Genomic DNA, 19,146 nt, shown 5'->3' with positions numbered 1-19,146 from the left:
GTTTTATTTGCTCTTTGGTGAGAATTCATGACCAGGGAACTACACGAACTTGATTTTTTTTTTCATTTATTTACTTACTTCGATGAAGTTTTTTGAGCAAATACTTCCCTGTTCCATTGCTCATATAAAGAAGCCCCTTTTGGGGTAACTGTAATTCCCATGGTGAACAGTGTATATTACTTTACTAAGAAATGTTTTAACCCTAAATAAAATTTAATTTCCATGAACTAGGGTTTTTTATTGACAAGGATAGTGAATGTTCTATTCAAAGATATTAGAAGGAAACCCAATTACTCTAAAGCTAGCTTGGAGATAAAGGAAATAGTTGTTGCATATATCAAAGCTTACCTAATTACTCTCAATCTATCCACTGCTTAACCTCAATGCTTTGGATGGAGAAGCCAAGTGAGAATCCAAACCCTGCTAAAACTCAAAACTTTTGATTGAAAAGGTGAGGGATGCAAGACATTCATAGTTATCTTAGAAAAAAAACAAGGAGAGATATTCTATTGTTTGGGTGAATTGCAAGCCCAACTCAGCAAACCTGATTTAGGGATGTAGCACATTTCGTAGTTATCATAGAAAAAACAAGGAGAGATATTATATTGTTTGGTTGAATTGCAAGCCCAACTCAGCAAACCTAATTGAGCTTATCTCCATGTAGGTCTACAAACAGATAGGAATACAGTAGATATACCTAGATCCAAATTTCACCGTTGTTCTTTAGTGTTACTTAGATCCAACCTAACCTAAACCCTATCTCTTTCTAAACCTCTCATTTCCATCATTGTGCTTCAGTATTGTCAAGAGATTGGACTGTTATTCTTTAGCCATCCCACAACTACTCTCAACTCTCCTCCCACAATTAAGTCTCTGAAACTCAGAAATCTTGCATGGTTGAAAAATAAAAAACATTTAAGCTTTAAACCTTGAAGTTATGCTGTTAATTTCACCCTTGTGGAGTCCCTGTATCTTATATCGGTCCAAAATATAAGTATAATATTATCCCATTACAATCTCTAAAGGCCCCTCTTATATCAGAGGGATCTGGGTTGCCTATGCTATATCATGTAGGCCTTCATTGCCATGAGACTAAGGGCTTCCACAATCAAGTTTCTTTCTTTCTCTTTTCTCTCTTAAGAATGTCTGAAATTTCTAACATTTCAAACTCGAAATCAAGGCTATGTTATCTTACAAATCCGCCCCAAAGCACAAATATTTGAAGAATGAGTTCAAGCTAAAAAATGATTCATTTTTAAGTTAAAATGTTTAGCTTCAAAGAATGAATAAGTTTATTCAAGCCCATAAAAAGAATTAGTTCCAACCAATTTCATAAATTCAAACTTAAAAATTTGATTTTTAGAATCACAAATTTCATCAGAATCAATTCTATGTAAGCATGATATTCAAATTTTACATCTGTTTGTCAAAGCCATATACATGAATAAATACAAATATGTATCTAACAATAACTATACAAGCAACTAACTGCATGGATTGCGGAGAAGCTCCACCTATATTTATTTATATACATAAATAAATTTGACCACTTGGTCCTAAAATCCTAGTCATTTACCAAAATCAAAACTTACGAAGTAAAAAGATTGGACAAAGAACCAAAGGAATTAGAAAAATTTCCATTGAAGTCATTGAAAGAAAGATCCCTTGCATCCACCAAAATGTCAAATACTCATTAATCAACCTATAGATGTTAATAATCATTCGGCAAAACAAATAAATCAATTTCCTGAAAATTGAAGACATTATTTATCATTTATTATTAATTCAGGACATTAACATAGAGAGTTTATCTATTGCTATTCCACCTCTCAGTTTTCTTCCAAAATTCATTTGTCAGTTATTCAAATTCTTCTATCACCTTCTCGTAATGGAATTGCTCCATATGCTTCAACATTCTTTAATACTTCTCGCAATCCCTAACAAATCTTTAGTAGAAGTCAATGACTAAACTGTAGAGAACAAAAACCAAGTTAGACATTTAATTCAAAGATTGTGGAACAATCCGAATGGGAACAAGAAAGAAGAAAAGGAAATAAAACAAATGACACCAAGAGAAGTTGTTTTGCCATTGATGCATAGGTGTCAAAATAGTCAATTCCTTCCTTTTGGTTGAGTCTTTTGACTACCAATCTAGCCTTAAAAGTTTGTACAGTTCCATCAGTATTGCATTTTCTTCTAAACACCCATTTATATTTGATTGGTTTTAATCCTGGAGTAGTCTACAGTCTACTAGTACCCATGTGTTATTTGACATTATCGAATCCATTTCATCATTTATATAGCTTCTTTCCAAAAGGCAACATCTCTAGAGGTTACTGTCTCATTGTAGGTCTTTGGATCATTTTCAATGTCTAATATAATGAGTATTTTATTTAAAACTTTTTCTTTATCAGCCTCAACCGAGAACACAATTGACTAAGTAGAGATAAAATCAGAACACAAGTGTTTTTATGTTCTTTGTCTTTGAATTTTTCTAGGTTCTAATATAGGTGTTATAGTCAAGGTTCAAAGTATCGGAAACGCCAAGTGTATCAGAAAGACAATTTTAAAAGACGTATCGAAATACATCTTGGATATGCATGCGTATCGGAGAAAAACTAAGATATGCATAGATACTCTTTGAAACACTATAAATACTTTAATAAATCATAAAAATACATCAACAACACTAAATATAAGACCTCTATGAGGTGTATATACATTAAACTAATATATTTTAATGGTTTTATGAAGAAATATATTGTAGTTAATTATAATTTCATTAAAAATCATATGCTTAACAATAATTTATAAATTATAATTCTTAAATTTTAATGTTTTATGGGATGGGAAAAATCCGACTCTCCTATCCAACCACAAAATATGCATTCGCACAACTTCTAAGTGAAAATATAATTGATAATTATTTACTATTTAAATAATTATTATTTATTATTTATTTTCAAAAATATCTAAAATAAATAAACATTATATAATATATTTAAAAAATAGTTATTAAAGAAGAAATTCTAATTACTTTATGGATATGATAGATCATCCATAGAATTATAATATATTCAATCATTGTGATCAAATGATAAAATACAACTAATTATTATTTATTTTTAATTCTAAAAATATAAAAATCAAAACAATATTATAGAAGAAATTTCAATTGTTTCTTAAAACAAATTGAAATTTCAATATTAAAGAAGAAATTTCAATTATTTCTTAAAACAAATATAAAAATCAAAACCAAAACAATATTAAAGAAAAATATTAAACAATATTAAAGAAGAAATTTCAAAACAAAAACTCTATGGATATGATAGATAAATTCATAGATGTATAACATACTTACTCTTTATAGGCAGAGAAAAAATTGCATTTTCAAATTTTTTTGTTAATTTATATTTCCCCAAATATCTTCATGAAATTTCCATAAATCTATTGATAACACAAAAAAATATTATGATTTTGAATGTAAGAAATGTAAATTAACATAAATTTGTACATTTAAGAAAAAAGAAATCATAAGATATTACAAAAACTTCAAAAAAATACATATTTTTACCATATTTTTTTTTTAAATTTGAAAAATCTTCAAAAAAATTAACAATTCACACTTGTTTCTTGCAAATTTTTTCAAATCTAGCACTCTAGGAATGTGGTTTGGAGTTTTAGGGAATGTTCATTTTCCTCTTAACTCTTATTTCTTAAGAGAAATCTTTTAACTTTAAGAGAAAAGTGGTTGGTCATTTTCTTTTATCTCTTATCTCTTAAAAGTGCAATCATACAACTTTTTGTTTTCCAATGATACCCCAAAAAAGACAAACAAAAACTCTAATATATGGGGTCAAAATAAATATTTGATAATTTTCAGAATTCAGAGTTCAGAACAACATTTTTTGCACTCAAAGTTCAGAGGAAAGAAAAGTTCACAAATACCAATATACCTCTTAATGTAATTATTGCATTTTTAGATGTCAGATTTCAAAGCAAACGAACAGGCCCTTTGAGTCATTTGGGGGTGAAAGAAGGTTTATTTCAGGGAAAATAAGCTTATTTTTCCCCTTTATTTTTTTTCAGTTTTTAGTCGTATCTTTTTTGTCGATATGCTACCAATACGCCCCGATACACTCTCGATACGCCTCCAATATGCCTCGATACACTCCCGATACGGGTCCGATACGAATGAAAAAAGACGATACACACAATTCCCTTGCATATCTTGTATCTATTTTTAAAATATAAGATAAATCGAATTTTAAACCTTGGTTACAGTTGTTTCATTTCTTCTTTTAGTCTCATTGTTACCAATAGGTATTGAGATCTGAGTTTTTCTTATTGGTTTTTTGTCATTTTCTGTGGATTCAGAATATAGTTTATTTTCAAAGAATTCAACATTTCTAGTTTCAATTATTATGTTGGACTCCAAATCTAGAAGCCTATAGGCATTGCTATGTTCTATATATTCAACAAACATATTTCTTTTTGCTCCAAGTCCTATCTTAGTTCTTTCAGGATTTGGAACTATGTAATATGCTAAATAGTCTCACACTTTTAAGTATGCTAAGTTAGGATTTTTTTCTGTCCATTATTCATATAGACACTTATTATTAATTATAGAAACAATCCTATTATATAAATGACAAGCTGTTAGGAGTGCTTCTCCCCATAGGTTTAAGGTGCATTAGCTTTCATCAACATACAATTTATCATTTTTGTAAGAGTTCTATTTTTCCTTTTGGCCAAGCCATTCTGTTGAGGGGTATAGGGAACAGAGCATTGATGTATTATTCCAAATTCTTCAAAGATGTAATTAAATTCATTCTTAAAGTACTCAACACCCCTATCACTTTTGAGTATGTTAATTTTCCTTTTCAATTGATTTTCAACTTTAGTTTTGTTTTGTTTAAACATGTCAAAGGCTTCATCATTAGTTCTCATAAAATAGATATAGGTGTATCTTGAAAAATCACCAATAAATGTTATGAAATATCTCTTACCTCTTCTAGTTAATGTACCATTAAGTTCGCAGATGTCAAAATGAATTAGTTCTAAAAGTTGGGAATTTCTCTCAACACTTGGGAAATATTTCTTAGCCATTTTAGATTTTACACATGTCTTATACTTATCTTTTAATTCATTACTATAAGTAATTAAACCGAGATTTCTCATGTTCTTTATGGATATAAAATTCAAGTATGCTTATCTATTATGCCATAAAGAAAAAGAATCAACAATATAAGTAAAAATTTTTTCCTTCTTTAATACTTAATTTGAATATACCATTACAATCATATATCCCTTTCCAATAAACATCTCATTTTTGGACATGATTAGTTTGTCGGATTCAAATACAACTTTGAATCCCCTCTTACAAACAAGATTTACTGAGACCAAGTTCTTTATAATATTAAGAACATGGAGAACGATCAAGAGAGCTAGTATTTTTTTGGACGTAAAGTTTAATTCCACGTTGCCTCTTTCAACACAAACTATAAAAAAAAAGAACAAACCAACTAAAAAAGAAACAAATAATTAGTCCACTAATCACGCATCTACTAGAACGAATTAATCAGTTTATTCAGTTATGGAGTTATTAATTGAATCTAATAAATCCTTTGACTCTAAATCCCAATTGTTGGAGAGCATCAAAGACATCTCATCCCTAGAAATCAACAAAAGATAGCCGAAGTTCAACTCCCCTGCATCATCTTTCTCTTTCCCCTCTATCTAATGGGTCTTATTCTTATACTCCCCCACATCAGCAACAAACAAGTACGAACAGTGGTTTCGTCTTATATTGTTTTGGGTTTGAGTTTCACAGTGTAAACTTTTATAAGAGGACAAATTCACAATGATAATGTTGCACACAAGGTTTTTAAAACTGGACTGGGCAGGGAATCATTATGGTTTCAGTTCCCAGGTCGAATGGTTTGATTGTCCGGTCCGAACGGATGACCTGCTCTAACAAAAAATAAATAAAAAAAAACAAAAAACAACCAAAAACCATTGTCCAAATTGACGATTCGACCGTTCGAGTCAACGTTTTGTTAACGTTTTTTGGCCAAAAAGCAGTTTTAAGGTAAAATGAAACTGGTCAAGTGATCGGTTCCCAATTTTTTCAATCTGGCCATTCGGTCCGATCCAATTTTGAAAACCATAATTACACACCAATAATAAAATGGTTAAATTTCTTAAATTACCGTTGTCTTGTTTTTGACAATTGACTATCAAAACCCTTACACATGTGACATCACAAAACGTTTAATTTTTTCAAAATGCCTAAACTATGCTTTTATGGTCCAACATACCCTTCGATTTTAGAATGGTGTCCGGAGCTTAGAAAATGCAAAGCTCAAAGATCAAAACCGGTTTTCGCAATTTGGGTTCTAGAGGCGATTCCAAAACCTTGTAAATTGACCAACGGGAGGAGTTGAAGTCTTTAGTCCAGTTACATCTGGATACAGAGCACCACCCCAACACTGCAATCTCCTCTATCTCAGCGAGCTAAAATAAAATCATACATGCTTCTCTCTCTATCTTCTTTATCCCATCCCCTGCCTCTTTGCATCAACGCCATCGCCGCTGCAACTCCTAGCAATGGCGGCTTCTTTGGTTACTCTCTCGGTCTCCCCTCTTTCTTTTTCTCAGCCTACACCTCTCTCTTGTTCTCAAGTGATCAATGCTCAAGAGCTCGTCTCAATGATCTTTTCCTTCAAAAGCATAATACGGACCAAACCCTATCGTTCTTTTCGATCACACCCTACTAATCTACAAGATTTTTGGATTTGATGAGTCGCCAGCGTTGCCTCCGTCTAATGGATGGAATGATCAAGTCAATGCTTCGAACAAGAGCTTGCAAGTGGGGCTTTTATCTGCACTCCTCTGCAACCCAAATCGATACTCATATCTAAGATTTGGTTCGTCATCCACCGCCCTTCTCTGTTGCCGATACTCGTCGCCCAAGTCCTTCAAACGCGCAGCTACTCCCAAGACCCGGGTTGGACTTTTCCCTGTCATTTAAACTCCCCTCCAACCTTTTCTCATGTGAACCCTAACCCGTACGAGACCACCAGCGACCAGTACCAACTAGATCTCATCTTGAGCACGATCTGAGGTTCTACATTCGACACTCCCGAGCCCTCGTCCCCGAAAACCACTTGCATTCGCTAGGTTCGTGTCAAGACAAAGAAATAGGGGAAGAATATGAGAACTAGATCGAAGCGATGTCAAACCGCATCTGGATTGCCTGTAACACGGGAAGGTCAGTGATGACACGGGGGAGAGAGAACGAAGGGGAAGAGAGAGAGAGAGAGAGAGAGTGAGGGGTTACCGCGCTAGTTAAGGATCGAGCCAGTTCGGTTTACCGCTACTTGAAGAAGATGGTGAAAGAGAAGAAGAATACGGTAGAGGGATGGAAGGTACGTCAAATTGCGTATTTCTGTACTCCGGTTTCCGTTTGCTAGCTTTTATTTGAAAGGTAAAAAAGTAATAATTATAAGAATAAAAATGTATTTTCTGACACTTTTATAATTAACTTTTTGACCAAACTTAATGCATCGGATCGTTGGAGTATTTAGTAAAATGTGAATCGCATTTGCATTCATCAACGGAAAAATGGGTAAATCGTCATACATATATCTTTAGCTAGTTGTAGTTCCTTGGGGTTTTTGGTTAGTTGTAGTTTTCTATTACAACTGAATCTTCTAAATTGTATATATACGATATCTTGCATAATGAAGACACAAAATTCTTCACAAAGATTTTTTCATGGTATCAGAGCGTGGTGTGTTCGAACGGAATCTCTGTGTAGCTTCGGTACTTGACATGTCAGACAACTTGGGTTTCTCCTCAACTAGAAACGGACCGCCTTCCTCCTATCGAAGTTCGACCAGTCATTGTAGCTTCCGGCGACATCCTAGAACCTGTGCGATCAGATAAAAGTGGATTAATCCTCCGCGTAGAATTTCCGGTCATATATGAAATTTTTGTGTCGGATTTGCTCTGCTGGTTTCTTGGAATGCAGAAGTCCCTTGAGTTGCAGAGCTTCTAGAATATGCTTTAGCGTCTCTAGATCCTTTGTTGGTTCATCGGTTCCCGCATCTTCAACCGCTTCTCGATCTCTCCGTAGAGAGAGTTCGTGTATTTTGGTTCCGGAAAGAAATCCTGCGTGTCAAAGAAACTCTTACGGTGCTGTTGCGTCTTCCATGATGACGTAGATAGGCCTCTGCTCGAAGGTCTCGAAGGTTCAGGCTTTGGTTCTCTCACATAGAAGTCAATTGAATCCGGTTTCTTGACGTTAGACTTATTATCTTTCGGAGCCGCATTGTCTCTAATCACATTGCTGGTGACGTTAGCTCCAAAGCTAGTCTGGAACTGCTGCTTCAGATTGAAGCAGATCTCCGTAACTTAGGCTGGTCTGATTTCTTGAGAGGCTTGTGCCTGGAGTTGGGCAGCTTCAAGGCCCATAAGTCGGGCTATGACGCTAGGTGAATGACGCTGCTTGTCGTTATCCTCAGGAGACACCGTTTCTGCAGAGCTCTCGAATTGAGTCGCGGCGAAAATCGCTGCGTTGGTTCGGATCTCTCTCGGGTATAGGCTTTCCTGTTTGAGTGAACCTAGACTGTTCACTCTCTTCCAACAACGGCGATACCGAATTCCCTTTCGGAACAGTGCAAAACAGTATCAGGAGCTAAAGCTCCAAGTTCGTTCCTGCCAGTCGACGATTCAGAGGATAATCAAAGACTGTTGTGTTTCTTACTATTTCTTACTGATTGGTACCATGACTGCCAATAACGACCGAAACGGTGAGAGCTCAAGTAAGTTGGAATGGTGGGGAGACAGACCTCGCGGTACGTCGTCCGGGAAGGGAGCAAGTCGTGGGCGAGGTGTTTCGAGCATGGGTGCTGGCGGACGTGGACGAGGGAACAATGCAAGAGCAAATGCTGCCCAGGTTGCGACGAGTGAGACTGGAGGACAGAAGGTTGGAACCACGAATGATCATGATCATAGCGGATTCCCTGGGCTGAGTGGTGAACAATGGACAACACTTCTTAATATTCTGAACTCACAAATCTGGTGGAATGGGAAGACTTTCTGGTAAAGAATTCTACTAATTGGATAATTGATTCCGGGGTGTCGCACCATATGACTGGAGATATTGATTTATTGATGGATGTACGGAATATTACACCATGTCCGGTGTGACTTCCCAATGGGAAGCAAACCACTGTAGTGAAGGAAGGGACTTTACATTTGGGTGGAAATATTTATTTACATCATGTGTTTTTTGTACCAAGAATGAACTGTACCTTTATTTCCGTAGCAAAATTATTGTAAGAGATAAATTGTACTGTCACTTTTACTGACAAGCTGTGTGTGATACAAGACCAAACCTTGAGGATTTTGATTGGAGCGGGTAAGCAGTGTGATGGGGTCTATCATTTTAGAGGAGCAGCACCGGTTCAGGCGAATAGAACAAGAGGTATGGATGAATGGGGGTTATGGCATCACAGATTAGGGCATCCGTCTAAACAGATATTATCTTTTCATCCTAAAGTAGATAAATTAAATAGTAGAATTGAAGGAGATAAGCCATGTGATGTTTGTTATAGAGCAAAACAAACACGGGAAATTTTTCCTGAAGGTAAACATAAAGCTGATGATTGTTTTTCTCTAATTCATTGTGATACATGAGGCGCCTATAAAGTACATGCCTCTTGTGGTGCAGTTTACTTTCTAACCATTGTTGATGATTATTCTCGTGCTGTGTGGGTTTACTTGTTACTGGAAAAAAGTGAAGTAGCACATATTATTGAGAAATTTTGTGCCATGGCAGAACGTCAGTTTGGCAAACAAGTCAAGATTGTTCGAAGTGATAATGAAACATAATTTAAAAGCTTGAAATCATACTTTGAGACTCGTGGCATTCTGCATCAAACTTCGTGTGTCAGGACACCGCAACAAAACGGTTGGGTGGAGAGAAAACACAGGCATATCTTGAATGTTGCGAGAGCATTGAGATTTCAAGCAGGCTTGCCCATTGGTTTTTTGGGGGAGTGTGTCTTAACCGCCGGATATTTGATAAACATGACACCTTCTGTACTTGGCGGGAAGACTACGTATGAGGTATTGTTCGGGACACCACCTCAATTCGAGCAAATGAGAGTATTTGGCTGTCTCTGGTATGCTCATTGGAGTCCTCGAGACAAGGATAAGTTTGGAGAAAATAGTAGGAAGTGTGTTTTTGTAGGTTATCCCTACGGAAAGAAATGTTGGTGCGTATATGATGTTGAAAGAGGTGAATATTTTGTCTCCCGTGATGTAGTCTTCCATGAGAATGTATTTCCATATGCTGCTAATATAAAAGCAACTCTGGAAGACAACCCTGGCCTAGCCATTGCACCAGCTGATACTGTGGTTGATGACGATGTTTTTCACAGCCACAGAGGAAATAAAGACAGGGGGAGTGATACAACCGATATTTGTGGTAGGGGGAGCCTTGAAAATAATGATGATGGTAGAGAGGAGGAGCAAGGAGATGGAGAGAGTGTGCAGGAAGTAGAAATCAATGGCGGTGAGGACGAAATTAGTGTGGATCCAGCACCATGAACAACACCAGAAGAGCAACTTGGTAGGGGACATTGACATGGCACGCCGTCTGTTCTGTTAAAGCCCTACGTAACCTACACTGCTCGGTGTTTGAAAGACCCCATTCACACTCAAGCCCACTCTGAATCAAAGTCCTCAGGTACGACTCCCTATCCCATAGCAAATTATGTGACATGTACTAACTTCTTTGCTAGACATCAAGCTTTCTTAGCTGCAGTCATTGTAGGAGCCGAGCCCACCAGTTTTTCTGAGGCAATGAAAAGTGAGAAATGGAGAGAAGCTATGAGAAAGGAAATCCATGCTCTGGAGGATAATGGTACTTGGACATTGGAAACTCTACCTCCCGGTAGAGTTGAACCCAAAAGGCATAAGGCATGCCTAGTTATTCTCTGGAATAGACAGGTTGAGGGGTTAGATTACAATGAGACTTTCGCTCCTGTAGCCAAAATGACAACAGTCCGATCCTTCTTAGCCGTGGCAGCCGCTTGGAACTGGGAGATGCATCAGATGGATGTACATAATGCATTCTTACATGGGGATTTGAATGAGGAGGTATACATGCAGTTGTCGCCAGGTTTTACAGCTAAGGATCGAACAAAAGTGTGCAAACTGAAGAAATCTCTCTATGGATTACGTCAAGCTCCCAGATGTTGGTTCTCGAAATTGATAGCGACCTTGATACAGTTTGGGTTTGTTCAATCGTATCCTGACTACTCTTTGTTCACTTATTTCACACACAATGTTTGTATGCATGTGCTGATATATGTTGATGACTTGATTGTTGGGGGAAAATGATACTGTAGCCATTGCGAAATTTAAAGAGTATCTCAATCGATGCTTCCATATGAAAGACCTAGGTCCACTCAAGCACTTCCTAGGTATTGAAGTAGCTCGTGGCCCTAAGGGAATATTTTTGTCTCAACGGAAGTATGCCCTGGACATTATCTCGGAATGTGGACTGTTGGGAGCCAAACCAACATCCGTGCCCATTGAACAGAATCATCATCTTGCGCTGGCAAATGGCGCTCTAATGGAAAATCCCAATCAGTATCGGTGACTAGTGGGGCGGTTGATATACTTAACAATCACACGACTTGAACTGTGTTATTGTGTTCATATCCTAGCTCAGTTCATGCAGAGTCCACGGCAAGAACATTGGGAGGCAGCTCTACCAGTAGTGCAATATATGTAGGGATATCCTGGACAAGGTATATTGTTACGTTCTGATAGCAATCTGTGTCTATATGCTTATTGCGACTCTGATTGGGCAAGCTGCCCGTTGACACGACGTTCGTTGACCGGCTATTTTGTTCTGTTGAGGCAGTCACCGATTTCTTGGAAAACGAAAAAACAACATACTGTGTCACGCTCCTCGGTAGAAGCAGAATATTGTTCAATGGCTGCGACAAGCTGTGAGTTGAAGTGGATGAAGAAACTCCTTTTGTCCTTGGGAGTGGTGCTTGATGAACCTGCACGATTATATTGCGATAATCAGGTGGCTCTGCATATAGCCGCAAATCCAGTGTTTCACGAGAGAACAAAGCATATTGAAGTCGACTGTCATTTTGTTCGCGATGAGCTACGGCATGGGAACATTGTTATTTGTCATGTTCGAACCACAGAGCAGTTGGCTGACATCTTGACGAAGGCTCTTGGAAAAGAAAAATTCGCCTATTTCCTCGGCAAATTGAGCATTCGAAATCTTCATACGCCAATTTGAGGGGGAGTATTGGGAAATCCTTATCTTATCGTCATACATGTATCTTTAGCTAGTTGTAGTTCCCTGGGGTCTTTGGCTAGTTGTGGTTTCCTACTACAACTGAATCTCCTAAATTGTATGTATACGATATCTTGCATAATGAAGACACAGAATTCTCCACAAAGATTTTTTCAATATGTAGTGTACATATTTGCATTTGCATTACAATCAAACACAATCTAAACATCGAATATTAACAGAAGCTAATGACAAGGGTAGTGCTAATCAATTGTCAAAAACAATACGGGTAGCGTTAGAAAATAATTAAACAATAGGTAGGCTGCATTTGGCATTCCTTATTTTAACGATTAGCTAAACTATAAGGATAGTTTAAGAAATTTATCCTAAAAAAATGCATAAAATCCACATAACGAGTAAAGGTGTAAAGCTTTAGAAGTGGACAAATTCACAATTTTAATGTTTCACACCAGAAATAAAATACATGGGACCCGTACAGCCAGTAAAAGTATAAATCTTTACAAGTGGACAATTTTTTTTTTTTTGATAGAAACCAAGAGGGGTTACACAAGACGGGGGTAGCATGTCCCCATAAATCAGACTTACAAATACAAGCTAGATTCCAAAGAAGATCACTAAGATTGAGACTTACTGTACCCTGTAGGGACGAAAATGCTTGATTGGCAAGCCAGTCTGCCGCTTGATTAGCTTCCCGATAGACATGATTGTAAACCAAGTCTTCGTTTGCTCGATTCTTCAAATCCAAACACTCTTCAATGATGTTCCAAAGGTTCTAGGGGGGGTCGATGAGTCATTTCAAACAACAAATCATGATCAAGGAGTCGCCTTCAATGATGATGGAATGGTTTGGGAAATTTCTTTGCCAAGTTGTGGGCCTCCCACGCGGCCCAAGCTTCCGCCAAGTTGATTGTCGTAGAACGTAAGTGGTAAGGCTTGTAATCTACCACCTCACCCATCAAGTTCCTAGCTATGGCTGCAACTGAGCACAACCCATTGTTTAGCTAGGACGCATCGAAGTTAATTTTGATAGTACCAATTTTTGGAGTTTGCCACACAACATATTTGCACGACTTATGAGAATCCACCCCATTAGTCTTCAAATTGGTTTCATAGTATTCCGAAAGGGCTGATAGAGCTCTTTCAATCACCACTTGAATAGGGGTTGATGCATTATTAAAGGATTTTTTGTTTCTATTTTTCCAGATGTACCATAATAAGAATGCACACTTTTCTCTTTCATTGTTTCCTCCATTTGAATTTTTCTTTCCAATTTTAAGCCACCAATCTTCCAATGAAGGATTAAATCCTGAAGGACCCTCCAAAATGGGATTTGTTGCATCCCAAATTTGTTTAACAACTGTACAATTTTTAAAAATATGTTCAACATCCTCATTATCTCCACAAAAATTACATTTTCCATCTACACTTAAACTTCTATTTTGCAAAAGCAATTTTGTTGGGAGTTTTTTATTATGCAGGAGATAGAGAAAAGTTTTCAATTTTGGTAGACAATTAACCTTCCAAATGGTCGAATTCCACTTTGGGTTCAACTCTTCATGAATAAACAAGTTACATTTTTACAAGTGGACAAGTGGACAAATTCACAATGATAATGTTCCACCCCAGTAAAAATGCAGATTCCATATATTTTATTACTGGTGTGGAACATTATCATTGGTTCCACAGCCCAATGAATAGCCATCACATTCAGCTAATTCTTGTTCTCATTGTTTTTTTTTTCTTGGTATTCGGTGCTATTCACCATTAATAACTTCCCCATTCCCCTTGACCCCTTTTTCCCCAAACTGCTGATTGTGGGATTTGATTCCACAAGCCAACCAGCACATATATCGTTGTTAATAGTCTTTACAATCTTCTCAGTCATGGAGAGACGTAGAGGAATCCAACGTCAATGTGCTCTTTTGGACCTGACTTTCTTGAGATGTGCTTGAGGCGTTTGATTGGCTATCGCGTGAGAGCTTCTCAAAAGCCTTAAACCTCATCCGTTCATTTGGTGAGCTTGGTTTCATTCGTGGCGCTTGTACTGGCATTTTGCCTTCGAGAATACTCACCACACTAGACATAGTTGGCCTGAGAGAAGGAGATGGATTGGTGCATAAGAGAGCCAAGTTCAGCATCCTCAATGCTTCTTCTTCAGAATAGTTTGATTCGAGGACAGGATCAACAAGCTTCAGGAGATTTCCCTGCCCTTGTAAAAGATAAGCCTGCAATTCCATGAGAGCAAAGATTAACAGTCAAACCACGTTTATATTTGTCTTATCAAAACTTTTCAATCATCACACTATCAATACTGATGACACTACAGTCATTTGCCCGACTAGTTCAAGAAAGATGACTTGTGCGTGAGGTGAAATTCCCTCTTAGGAGTATTTAAGAACAGTACAAGCTAGGTTGCGAGACTAGGAAGACATAAAACTTCTTTTGGAATGTTAGACCATTTAAAAAGAAAAAGTTTAAATAACCAGCTAATTACAAAAGGTTTGTCCTTTTTTTATTTTTTTTATTCCATATCATTTTTGAAACAACCAATGAGAAACTCTCCTTTTCACATAAAAATCTACTTAAAATCTCTCTAATAAGAGAAAAAATAAATAATACAAGAAGACAAATAATAAAACTAAAGTAATAAAGTTTAATAATTAATTAAAAATATTATTATAATTATAAATAATAGATTAACATTATAAAGTAAAAAAGTTATTTTCAATTTAAAAATGATTAACATAATAGAAAATTAAAAATGGGATATTACTTTCTAATTTTAACAATAATATTTGTTAAATTTAATTACATTAATATTATACTTAATTTGTAATAGAAAGATATAACATTATTAAAAATTTTAAACAATAATAAACTTAGCATAAAATAAAATCATAATTTAAATTATTCATTAATAACAATTTATTAAAAAAATAAAACTTAATAAAAGTAAAAAAGTTATTAATTTAAACTAAATTTAAATTTAATTTTAAATTAAAGAAAACTAAACAGAACAAATCTGGTTCAGTACATGTTTGCCTTCACCCTACCAAGGCCCTTCATTTTGCCACATCATTGGGCTCTTAGCCTTTAGCCACATCGCCCTACATCCCATTTCACTACCATAACAAAGGTGGAAACTTCCCAAACATTAAATGAATAGGTTAATTAAAATAAATAGAAAATCAATTTATTTTGATATTTTTAGTAACTAATTATTTATAAATACATATACTTTTTAAAATTAATTTATTCAGTTGAATTTATTTATTTATTGATATTATTGTTGAAATTATTACTCAAATAATTATCATTAATAATAATTAACAAAATAATTAATAAAAATAAGTTTCTTTTTTTTTCCTATGTTTGGATTCATGAGACTACACAATGACATGTAAGTTAAAACATGTCTTTTGCACATATTACATTAATAAAATCCACTTAATAAAATTATAAAAATTCTAACTAATTATAAATTGGGTAAATTTAAAGTAACTTAAAATATTTCAAATAAATTTGATTAAAAATTATATTAATAAAATATAAAATTAATTAATTAGTAAATATAAATTCAAATCTTAAAATTTAATAAGTTTCAAAATATTAATAAAATTTTTAACTTTATTAATAATTAATAATAATTAACAAAGCTCATCTGACCAAAAAAAGTAATAGTTGGATTGGGCTTGAACTAGTACAACCTAATTGGAAATGTCACAAGGCTCCTTTTGTTTCAATTTCTATGAACAAAAACACAACTTAGATTGCTCTTTTGCTTCAATTTTAATTCCCTCTATCATCGTATTGGATAGTGGCTTTTCCTGTGCATCACATGGGGCCCTACTAGCACTTCTCTTAAAAAATGATGGTAGTTAGCAATTTTTTGAACCAACCAACTTAGGATCAAATCCCGCCTTCACCAAGTCAGGAGTGGACCCCCCATTCTATAGCCCCATGAAACCAATAAAAAAAGCAGGTTTTGAGTGGAAATGATAGAGTGCTTTATGATACAAATGAACAGAAACAATGCCTGGCTTACCCAATCAAGAAGTTGAATAAAATCCTCCTGTGGCAGAAAACTTGTGTTACTTTTTCCACTGACAATCTCTAACAAGACTACTCCAAAGCTGTAAACATCTGCCTTGTCAGTCAAATAACCCCTCATTGCATATTCAGGAGCCATATATCCTCTACAGAGGGAAAAAAGAACAGGAAAATATGTTAAGTATATAATTTTGATGATAAAAAAACAAATGCATATGCCATATAAAAATGGAACTATGCTAGAAATGATGTAATGAAATCATTTAACGAATGGACTATTGATGGGATTAGCATTATTTTTTTACTATATTCTCTCACAGTTGCCTATTGTCAAATTATAGGTGCTTAAATCATTTCTTAGTACTTCCACCCAAGTCCTTTCAATCTGCCCCTTTCTTTTCTAGCCCCTTCAACTTGTAATAGATAACTTCTAATGGAAAAACTTGCGCTGTTTGTAGATAACAGCCTGAACTGTTTTGTGAGACTGCTGTGAATGATGTCTCATAATGACTGGGTAAAATAGTATTTACACTATTTTTTTTTTCAGTTGAAAAGACAAATAAATACCTGAGTTAGCTAAGGTGTCATGTGTAGAGGCTCCCAAGACAGCCCAGGCTGTTTTTTCCAAACAGCCAAGGTGACCTCTGCTTCTAACAATTGTCTATCTCCATTAGGTTCACAATTTTAAAATATGTAACTTCTTTTTATTTGACCAAAAAAAAAAGATCAACTTCTATTATTATAAAGGGCATCTTTTTCCTTCACAATTGGTATGTGTCCTCTTTATTTCTCAACCGCTCTTGCATTGCCTGTTTGAAACCTGCTTGTAGGAAGGTTACATCAGGTTTATATCTGGGCAGAAGCCCTTTTCCACATAATTCCCAAGGATCCTGATTTTATGCATCAAGCTCATGCTATGGCATGTATGCTTAAAATGAAGACTTCAGCTAATGTCAAATGGCAGACATCATTTTGTATACTTCAAGCAGTATGGAAAGACCTGGATGATGATCAATGTAATTATTTATTACTCTATATAGAGGATTTTAGTATTTTTTTTTAATTCCAAATCCAATCACATGCTGAGAAGAAATAAATAGGGAATAAAGTCTACTCACACAGTTCCAGCTACTCGGGTGCTGATATGAGTGTTTTCCTCTTCATCAAGTTTAGCTAAGCCAAAGTCAGATATTTTGGCATTAAGATCCCTATCAAGAAGCACATTTGTTGCTTTTATGTCTCTGTGGACAATCTTCAGCCTTGACTCTTCATGCATATAAGCTAGACCCCTTGCTATCCCAAGCAAATGTTACACCTCGTTGGCCAGTCTAAGTTCAGTTGATGTTTCTCTTTTCCTACATATAAACCAATTATTATCAACATTTAACTTTTTTTCTGGACTAACTGGAAACTACTATTATAGTGGCAGAGAGGAATCACTTCTAATGGATAAAATAAGGTCAAAGAGATTTACCAAATAGAGCACGTGCAAGACTATTATTTTCCATGTATTCATATATCAGTAATAGCTGGTTTCCTTCAACACAACATCCATAAAGCTTCACGAGGTTTGGGTGTTGTACAGCAGATATCATGCCTATCTCATTTATGAATTCACGGTTCCCTTGCTTTGACGTAGAGGAGAGCTGCTTGACAGCAATTACAGTACCATCTGACAGTACCCCCTAGGGTCACAAAGATAAATTCTGAATAATGATTGTGCAGAAAGATAAGCACATGAAACATGTGGAAGAAAAATGACTAGACATCAAGGCTGCAAGACAAATCAACCCTATGAACAAGACAAGCTAATTGATGAAGGATTTTGAGATAAAAACTCCCAATTCAGAATTACCTTGTAAACTGGCCCAAAGCCACCTTCACCTATCTTATTTGCATTGTCAAAATTCCCAGTTGCAGCTTTGATTCGTTTTAAACTGAAATAACCTTTCTGTAACTTAAGGTAGCTAAGTTCTGCAAAATCAGTGATAATTCTTTTACAAGTTAAAATATAACTTCATGAACAATTACTGATATACCTTCAGAAAAAGAATGTATTTTATTTCCTTTTCAATCTTCTATGGCCCATATTGTGTGTGTGTGTGTGTGTGTGTGTGTGAATGCATACATACAGTAGAAATCACTGTTTGTAAATCAGGATGAGTTCCTTACGAAGAGAAAGAAGAAGAAGATGAAGAGTTTCAGTAGTAGAGAAGAAAAGAGAAGAAATAAAGAGTGGGATGTTAACCAGAATTGAATTAGTTCTAGCAGCCAACCCCTCATTATATTTTATACTTAACTTAAAAGAATGAAAGATTACAAGAATGCCCTTAGTAGGGTGGCTACTAAAGTAGCTGAACAGTCACAACTTAAAAACATAAGCTAATGGGCCTAAATCCCAACAACTTAAAATAAGAACTAAACAACTGGGCCCAATAACTAGAAATCAGCCTAACTCAACACTCCCCCTCAAGTTGGGAGTAAATGTCACACATTCCTAACTTGCATAGATCATGCTGCAGCTTGTTCCTTGCAACACCTTTTGTGAGAACATCAGCAAGCTGCATATCAGAAGCAATGTATGGGAGACAAACTTTCCTACTGGGTTATGGGCAATGTTGATTGTTGCTTGGTTATCACAGTACAACATCATAGGTTCTTCTGCCTATACTCCAATTTCTCCCAATAGGGAACAGATCCAGAGAAGTTCTGAAACTCCATGTGCCATGATTCTATAT

General features: G+C 35.6%; 1 pseudogene across 1 annotated transcript in view; it reads right to left on the bottom strand.

Moving 5' to 3' along the window:
- Positions 1-13,883: 13,883 nt before the first annotated feature.
- LOC104589778 (putative LRR receptor-like serine/threonine-protein kinase At1g53440) overlaps positions 13,884-19,146 on the bottom strand; it is a 32,810-nt pseudogene continuing 27,547 nt past the window's right edge. The window contains exons 20-24 of the transcript XR_016084201.1: positions 18,264-18,382; positions 17,883-18,093; positions 17,527-17,763; positions 16,404-16,554; positions 13,884-14,583 (exon numbers count right to left, since the gene is read on the bottom strand). The product of XR_016084201.1 is annotated as a putative LRR receptor-like serine/threonine-protein kinase At1g53440 (transcript). The remainder of the gene's footprint in view (positions 14,584-16,403; positions 16,555-17,526; positions 17,764-17,882; positions 18,094-18,263; positions 18,383-19,146) is intronic.

This window comes from Nelumbo nucifera, chromosome 3 (assembly GCF_055504915.1).
Source record: "Nelumbo nucifera cultivar China Antique chromosome 3, China Antique-T2T, whole genome shotgun sequence".
NCBI classification, from domain to species: Eukaryota; Viridiplantae; Streptophyta; class Magnoliopsida; order Proteales; family Nelumbonaceae; genus Nelumbo; species Nelumbo nucifera.
This window is presented reverse-complemented; position numbering and strand designations above follow the sequence as displayed.